This window comes from Camponotus floridanus, unplaced genomic scaffold, assembly GCF_003227725.1.
Source record: "Camponotus floridanus strain SB8 unplaced genomic scaffold, Cflo_v7.5 scaffold220, whole genome shotgun sequence".
Classification (NCBI taxonomy): Eukaryota; Metazoa; Arthropoda; class Insecta; order Hymenoptera; family Formicidae; genus Camponotus; species Camponotus floridanus.
Window position 1 is genome coordinate 52,301 of NW_020229349.1, and position 9,236 is coordinate 61,536.

At 47.2% G+C, this 9,236-nt stretch overlaps 1 pseudogene; it reads right to left on the reverse strand.

The window, feature by feature from the left end:
* Positions 1-7,946: 7,946 nt before the first annotated feature.
* On the reverse strand, positions 7,947-8,914 carry LOC112637922 (annotated as a pseudogene).
* Between the last annotated feature and the right edge of the window lie 322 nt (positions 8,915-9,236).

The following is a 9,236-nucleotide window of genomic DNA, read 5'->3' on the forward strand; positions in this document are numbered from 1 at the left end:
TGTGTTCCAATTGCTTTGATCGCAGTTGTGTTCCATTGTCGGACAGGATGCTATCTGGTTTTCCATGTCTTAATATAATGTATCTCGTGACCGCCTGCGTGACTGCATCTGCCGTTGCTTTTTTTAATGGTGCTAATCCATGGTGCTCGATCCATTTCGAGAAGCGGTCCTGCATCATCAATAGCCATGTGTTTCCTTTCTTGGATCTGGGTAGCGGTCCGATTAGGTCGATGTTAACTTTTTCCCAGGGTCTTCTGACGTCGGTTGCATGTAATTTCCCTGCTGGTCGCTGTTGTGTTGCCTTGTGCATTTGGCAATTCTCGCATCTTCTCACGTATTTGGCAATGTCGCGGAACATTCCCGGCCAATAATATTTTTCCGCTATTCTCGTAATTGTTTTTGCTATGCCCAAGTGTCCTGCGGTCGGTTCGTCATGGTATAGCTTCATAACTTTTTCTCGGACGGGCGTCGGGACGCACAACTTCCATTGTGCTTGTGCGCTGTTTTCCTTGAAGTCGAGAGAGTGGAGTATGTGTCTGTATAGTTTCCCGTCTATCAGTTATTGTGTATGTATTCTGGTTTCGTCTTTGGATCTTTTTGACTTTCGTTCCGTATACGTTGATATCACCGGCATCCTTGTTTCTTCATGGTCGCTACCTCTGGGTATCTTGATAAAGCGTCAGCCACCCGATTCAATGTCCCCCGTCGATATTTTATTTCGAACTCGTATTGCTGGAGTTCAAAAATCCATTGTCCCAGCCTCCCGGTAGGTGATTCTATCTTCTGAAGCCATTTTAATGCTTGGTGGTCCGTGATCACGGTGAATTTATATCCTTCCAGGTAGTTCTTCATCCTCCTGATGCCCCAGACTACGGCGAGGCACTCCAGTTCGGTTGCGCTGTAATTTCGCTCTGCTTTATTCAATGTGCGGCTCGCGTACGCTATTACTTTTTCGCCGTCGTCATATCTTTGCGTTAGTACCGCGCCTAATCCGGATGTGCTGGCGTCTATTTGGAGTAAGAACTCCCGCGAAAAGTCTGGACACGCTAGTACGGGTGCTGATATTAATTTCGTTTTTGATTCTTTGAACGCTTTGCTTTGTTCCTCTCCCCACGACCATCTCGCGTTTTTCCTCGTGAGTTTTGTTAACGGCGCCGCGATTTTCGAAAAATCCGCAATAAATCGCCGATACCATTCCGATGAATTGTCTTATTTGTTTAACCGTGCGCGGCTCTGGCCAATCTGCTACCGCGCTTACTTTTTCTGGATCCGTTCTGATCCCTTGCCGGTCTATGATGTGCCCTAAGTACCATAATTGATCCACACAAAATTTGCACTTGTCAGGGTTCAGACGAAGTCGCGCGTCACGAAGGCGTTTGAAAGTTTCCGCGAGTAGCTCGGTATGTTCTTTGAATGTTTTACTGATCACGATGATGTCATCCAAGTACACGAATACATTTGGTTCTAATTCGGGTCCCAAGACTGTATCTAATAACCTTTGAAAGGTTGCTGGTGCTGAGTGTAATCCGAAAGGCATTACCTTGAACTAGAACAGGCCCCTTCCCGGGATCGTGAAAGCTGTTATGGGTCGGTTTTCCGGGGCTAGTGGCATTTGCCAATACCCGTTTTTGAGATCCAGCATGGATAGGTACTTTGCTCCTCTTAGTTTATCTAACGTTACCGTTATTACCGTTTATCTAACGTTACCGTCTTAACGTTGCCGTTATTTGTGGCAGTGGATACGCGTCTCTTATCGTGACTTCGTTTATCCGTCGAAAATCTATGCAAAATCGGTGTTTTCCATCTTTTTTCTTTATCATTACTATTGGCGAGCTCCACGGACTGTGAGATGGTTCAATTACGTCTTGTTGTAACATTTCGTTTACCTCTTCGTCTATTACGGCTTGCATTGCCGGGTTCCTTGGCCGGTATCTTTGTTTGATCGTTCTTTCGTTCCTTAACCGGATTTCATGTTGTACTTTTTCTGTTCGGCCTTGTACGGCCTCAAATAATTGTAACTTCTTTTCCAGAAATTTCCTCAGTGTCTTTCCTTCCTCCGGTGTCTGGCCTACTAGTCCGGTTGCGAGACATCTATGTCCTCCCCTTTTTAGGTGTCGTGGTGGCGGTGGGATTCCTATCCTAAATTTTGCCTGTCCGTCGATTCCCAGAATGACTTCATCCTCCATGTCTGGGAGGATGGTAAAGCTGTGGTTTAATGTGCGGTTATGCAGGTCTGTTCGTACTCGTATTGTTCCTAGTGTTCGTCGTATTGACCCATCGGCTAATTGTATTTCCTCCCGGTCCCCCTTTATCGTTACTCCGTCCGTGATTAGAATTTTTGCAGTTTGGGGATTGATAAGCGAGATTTCTGACCCTCCGTCCACTAGTGCGTTGAAAGTCCGTTTTCCTAGTCTGATTGTTGTATGTGGACGCGGTGTGAATTTTATGAGGGGGTCGGAGTGGTCTTTGCGTCCTCTTTCTCTCCGGCCCCTTTTGCGTTTCCCGTCCACGGATGGCAGTCTTTTGTTAGGACTCCGTCACGCCCGCATTGGGAGCAAAATTTCTGTGCTGGTTTCTTGCACTGGACGCGTGTGTGACCTCTCTGTTTGCATCGCCAGCAACATTCTTTTTGTTATAAATTGCGGTCACGGAGGGTATCGCTGGTTTCTCCTGTTTCGCTATCTCCTTTTGTTCTGCCACGATATGCTCGTATTCCGACGCGCGACCTTGTAATTCTGCGATACTCCTAACATCGTCTATTCGTACGTAGTGCTTGTATGCCGGATGCATACCATCGTAGATCAGTTCGAGCTATTCCTCGCGAGAATATCCGCCCGCCCTGCGCATTAATGTCATCATGCCCGTGACATATTGTGCAAATTTTTCGTTCGTTTTTTGTCGTTTAGCTAAAATTTCCCGCCTCAATGTTGCTGCGTAACGCCGTGGTAAAAATTGCTGTCGGAAATCGTGCTTAAAATCTTCCCATATAACCCAAGTATCGTGTAGATTTCTAAACCAGAAAAGTGGATCCCCTCGTAATAATTCCGGTACCCTTGAAATAATTGCGACTTGGTGAACGCGTAGGCTTGTTGTAATTCTTCTACTCTCTCTAGAAATGCGGCCGGATCTTTGCCGTCAAAATGGCAGTCCCACTTCCGCATTTGGTTCATTGTTTTCCCGTCTGCCGGAATATTTTCATACGGGTTTATCGCGGTGGGTGTACGGAATCCTGCATTTCCGGATGTAGTTATAGTTAGTTGCACCGGTGCCTGCTGCCTACTACTTTCCCCCGGGCCTCAAACTCATCGGGATGGTCCTCTGAATATCGGCTGATTTTTTTGCGTAGCTCCTCTAGTGACCCCGAGTCGTCTATTTGCAAATTTTGCGCCATTTCTTTTAACTGTTCTTTATTCAGTCGGTATACCCACGCTTTCATTTTTCCCCCTTGCCTCTATAGAAACTGTTCGAGCGCCAATGTAACGGGCGTACTCCGTTAGAGCCGCGGATAACTGCAGTCGTGTTTCCAAGGATCGGGTAGGCAAGCGCAATAATACAAAAAAAAATACGCGTGGTATTTTAAATAATGCATATATTTGAGTGTGACGAGATACAATCGTGTCGGTTCTGTGTATGTGTAGATGTATGTGTTTAAATGGTGCGACGCGTGGTTCGGCTGTGCGCGCGCGCGCGCGCGTATGTGTGTGTGTGTGTAAAGGTGTGTGCACGCGAAGTTCCTTGTGCGCAAAAACGCGACAACCGCCGGGTTTCTTTTGCTTGATCGCTGTATCGCCGGATTAAATGCCGTTGGAAAACGGCAGCGTTTATTTCGTTCGGGTGCACCGCGGAACGATGCGCTTCCGGAGTGTGTTACAGTTTTAAAGCGCAGTTCGGATGCTGTAAGTCCGGTTTGAAACGGTCGTGTGGTTTTAGCGCAATCCGTGATTTTCGATAACCGGAGAATTAGAATATAATTTCGCTCGCGGTGCGGTCGATGACCGCGCGACGTAAGCGGCGCGTGTTTATTGTTTTTGTCGCCGCGCTTTTTCTTTCCCCGATGTTCGTAGAATCGGGCCGTATTTTCCCCGTATGGTGTGGTCGGGATTTCCGGGATAGTCGGTGCTTAGCGGGAACAACCGCTGGGGGCAGCTCTCTTCTCTACCTCCGTATGAACCGACGGGACGAGGATGGATGCTGTGTGCGTACCGAGATCTCCCGGTTAAATCGGGGTGCGCCCCAATTTAGTTTGTACGTAGAGAGAAAAAAATGGATTCGTCTATTTGGCCGGATCTCTGAGATCTCCCAGACGTGGTGGAGAGCACCCCACCGCTTGGTCTCGAATCTTTTAGACTGGTATAGGATAGCTATCTTTTGCGATTGCTCGCTCGAGAAGCTCGGAATAAAAGGTGCCTATCTGGTTGATGGGTCGCCTTTTTATATTGGGCTAATTAACCCGCGCCGGCATACATTAGAATCACCCCCACCGAGCGGTCGGGAAGACGGAACGGCGTGAGTCCTGCTCGTGGGAGCGCGGCGAAGCCGGGCGCGGGGAGGTCTAACTCCTTCGCTCGGTACTTGTCGGCCGTTTTCGGCGTGCTTCGCCGATTCAGCCCGGCTTGGTTTTAAGCCGTTGTGGCGGTTAAAAAAATGTGGCGCTATGCGCCCTGCCCTTTGCCCGGCGGTGTTCTGCCGGGCGGCAGCTTTCAGCTCGCATGCTGGGCATTAATTAGGGGGGTGCAAGGGTGCATCGTTATAAAATTAATTATGGATTGTAAAACTTATAATTTTTCTATCAAGTATTTCGATAGATTAGTGTACAGCAGTTTTAAATATATTGATTTACGAAAATTCTCATGATTTCAATATTTTTTTATAATTATTCATAATGGAAAAATATTCCATAAAATTAAAAAAATTTATTGTAAATAAAATTAAAAAATTCATTACAAATTGTTATTTTTAACACTTATATTTTTTATTAGATACATCGACAGATTAATGTATGTTTTTACAGCAATGTTAAGTATATTAACTTATAAAATTCATCAACAAATGAGTCCTTTGTAATTAATGAAATTGTTGTTACATTTATTTATTAATATATGACTAAAATAATAAAACAAATTCGAAGTCAGCAAAATAAAAGATACTTTACATATATATATATATATATATTGCGACGCTTTTTCAATTCTAAATGTTTTATTCTCGCAGGGGAGCGGAAGCGCCGTCAAAAACACAAGGGTTTATGTACTCGCGATCGGCGGGACGGGGATGGAGGGTGTCCACGCGCGAGCCGCGGCGGAGCGAAGGCCGTCTCGTTACCTCAGAACTGGGCGCCAGGTACGGTCTCTCACGTACCAGTTTCACAAATTCTTCGAAAAACGCGAAAGAATACAACAGCCCGCTTCGCCACGGGCTGGCTAGCTCGCCTAACGGTAGAGGGGCGGGGTTTGCAAGAAAAAGTGAATTGATTGAGCGAGCTTACCAAATTAACAGACAAAGACGGACACAGAAATTACGGACGATCGCCAGTCAAATAAAGAACGCGAGATTTAGTAAAAATAAATAACAGATTTATTAAGAGAGAAAATAATAAGAGAAGTGATTAACAAAAAGAAACAAAAATCGATACAGAATAAAAACAGAAATAATGTACTAGACCTGAACTGACAATAATTCCCGAAACGCTCGAAAAACGCGCGATATTCTACGGCGGTTTACCAAAGAGCGTCTATTACGGCAGCTTCCGGAAGTCGAAGCTCCTGAGAACAATAATTTCTTTACGGAACCTTGATAGTTCGAATCCTCGATGACGGTCGTATCATACGCGAGAGAGAGAGAGAGCGATCATACCAGCCTATAATTCACAGCTTCGACAGCCTCGCGGAGATCTTACTAATTAGCTGCGTATCTCGCAATTTCCTCCGAGCGTACTCGAAGTCGACAACCTCGAAATAAGATAGCCGATCAGCTATGCAATAAGCGAAAAGATTTTAGTTTCGCGAGGAGAGATCTCGCATACGATGGGCGGACGATACCGGCGAGGTTCGATAGCCGGCGGCGGTCGGAGATTTTTCCGCCTTTTTCGGCAACGCTCGCAACTCAAATATTTCTGGCAATCGGGACGATGCGACAAGGTCGAGTCACACCCCCGATACCTTCGACAGCGTGAGAATTAATTATCTTCTCGTATCAAGGAAATAAGGAAGGCCGGGCGACAGTCCCGCACCGCGCCTCCTTCGATAGCCGCAATATTTGCCAAGAATTTCCTGACCTCAGAGTTCAATGCTTAGAGTCGTGCGATACCCGCACGCCGCGACAATTTCGAGGAATTACGTTTCCTTTTTCGAGACGAACAACTCACACGCACACAAGGGACGCGACAATAGTGCGCAGTTTCACGCAATATTCACGAACGACAATGAGACGACACGAAAACTCATTAATCGCGACCAATTACGTTCCACAGACTCGCTCTGAGACACTTTTCAGAGGTGCGAGACGCGGCCTCGACAACCAAACGACAGCCCGTGCGAACTACGCATTTCTCGCGATTTACGACGCACGCGGTCGATACCCAATGATCGGATGCTACGCGTATTACGCACCCTGATACCCGGAGAGAGACGAGAATTACCCTACGATACGCACTTCCGTCGCCCGTGTCCGCGCTTCCTCGGTCGCTTGTCTCCGGTCGCCCGAAATACACCAAAATCGACCGACTCGGCAGAAGGCTCGAGCGGTCGCGATAAGCCGTAATGGCGACGGCGACAGAACGGCCGGCGAGCGGACACAATCACGCTCGCGGAGTACAATAATTCGTGGGCAACCTCACCGATGAAGTCTTCTCCCGGCTGCGGAGATGATCCTCGGTCTCGTCCTTCACGGTCTTTTCCGTCTCGAGAGCACACAGAACAATACTACGCAGATTACTTTATCTTCGACTAGCTTAGGCGAGCGGCCGCGACAAAGTGATCCCTGGATCTCGCGATCCAGGGTTGATAGCGGGGTCGCTGGCCGCGCAGGGGGATGCGCGGGCCCCCGGCCAATTAGCGGCCGACACGCGCGAGGTCCTGGCGCCTCGCGCGCCACGCGAGGCATCTTCGCGCCCTGCGTGAAATAGCGCCAAGCTTGAATGTTGCCGCGGGCCCTTATATGGCCCGGGTGAGGTCCTTCCCGGACGTATCCTCTCCAGGAGGATGGCTATCGCAGCGGCTGTCATTCCCGGCTGTCGAGGGGAGGCTATGCTGCCCTCCCCTGTCCGGACCCACGATGCCGGGCTTTCCGGGACAGGATCCTCCGCTCTCAGGAATGTCCTTTGGCTGTCGTTCTTCGCTGTCGTGGGGAGGTGATGTCTTTCTCCCCAGGTCTTCGGTGTTCGGTGGTGAGGCGCCTCAGACTCGAATCGATACAAAGCAAAAAGATAGCGCAAAAATTAATAATATACGCAATATAACATGGAGTCACTCGTCTCTCCGTCTCGGGAGCGCGATAGTTCTCTCTCTCTCTTGACCCTTGACGCGGCCACTCGGCCCGCGCCCCGTCAAGATTGCCGGGGCGGATGTACACGACGTGACGGCCACGTCACAATATATATATATATATATATATATATATATATATATGTATATATATATGTGGTGTGGGATGGATAGAATGTACAGGATGATCTCTTTAAAAATTTTATTTTACCACAACCGAAATAGAGATACGCGATTTGCGGAAGAAAAAGGTCTGCGATGGTTCCTTGTTTTCGCGCGAATACGAACGAGCCGAAAGTGATCCCCGGCCGCTCGCCAGCTATACATATAGGGATCGATCGATCCCGATCGATCACGGATATCATCGAAAACTACCGAAATCCTGTGGCGCGGTATAACGTATGGAACAAAATTTACGCTCCATCATCATACACTCGGCCATCCGACGACATTTGTCCTCAAATGCTACGCGTCTTCCTCCACAGCATCCTCAGGAAGATCGCTCCAAGGCTTCATACAGTCGGCCGCCATGGATGTCATACGAGGGCCCTCCCCCTCTCCGACCTTTTGCACAATATATCTATCATTCCGAAGAACTCGTTTAATTCGATATGGGCCAAAATACTTTGCAGCAAGTTTCAAACCAGGCCCACATTGTGTTCGTTTTATAGCAACCAGGTCGTTTTCCTTATATGGAGTCGACATCCTCCTCTTCCATTATAACTTCGTTTATTCTCCTCTTGTATCTTAGCGATAGCTTCTCTAGCTTGTTGTCGTGCCTTGCTATGTTTCTCTACAAACAATGCAGCGTTTTCATCTTCAAGAAGATCTTTAAATATGAGATCCTCTTTCGTCTTCATTTGTGTGCCAAATAAAAGATAAAACGGCGACGCCCCTGTACTCCTCGATGGTACGCCATTTAAATATTGTTGAACTCGCGTCACATATTTATGCCATTGAGCAGGATTTGGCGCTGACAACTTCGACAACATTGGAATCAGTATACGGTTGATCCGTTCAACTTGTCCGTTATCTCGTGGAACTCCGATAACGATAGATATGTGCTCGATGTTCTCGTTCCTGCAACAATTGCCAAAATCATGCACCGTAAATGCCGTTCCCCGATCAGAAATTATTCTTCTCGGATTCCCAAAAACAGCACTCTGTTGTATCAATTTATCCAACACTTCGGCGGTACTCGTGGATTTCGTGGGATATAACCAGACAAACTTCGTGAAGGCATCGATCACTACGAACAAATGGCGATATTTCTTTTTCGTAGACGGCAAAGGGTCTAAGTCTATATGATAGGTATCCAAAGGACCTTCGTCCTTAGGAATAGGATGTAATCAGCCCTCTTGTTTTCCAGATTTTCTCTCGACCAAAATGCAGCTGATACAATTTCGAATAACTTTCTCAATCTTATCACGCATCCCTTTGAACCAATAATTCATTCTTAGCAACTTCTTAGTTTTATCTGGACTAAAATGACCTCGTTCGTGAGCCTGTCGTATAATGCCATTCTGCATTAATTTTGGAACAACAACTAAAGTATCTCCGTTTAACTCCCTGTGCAGTAGTCCATTTTTAATGACGTATCCCTGGACTTGATTATCCGTTATTTGATTTCGGATACTCAACAACTCCTCATCCTCTGCTTGATTTCGTTGCAGCCTCGCGAGAATGCCCTCCTGACATTCCGTTATAAGCATCGCAGTTGGCAATGCATTTCTACTAAGCGCATCGACGTGGCGC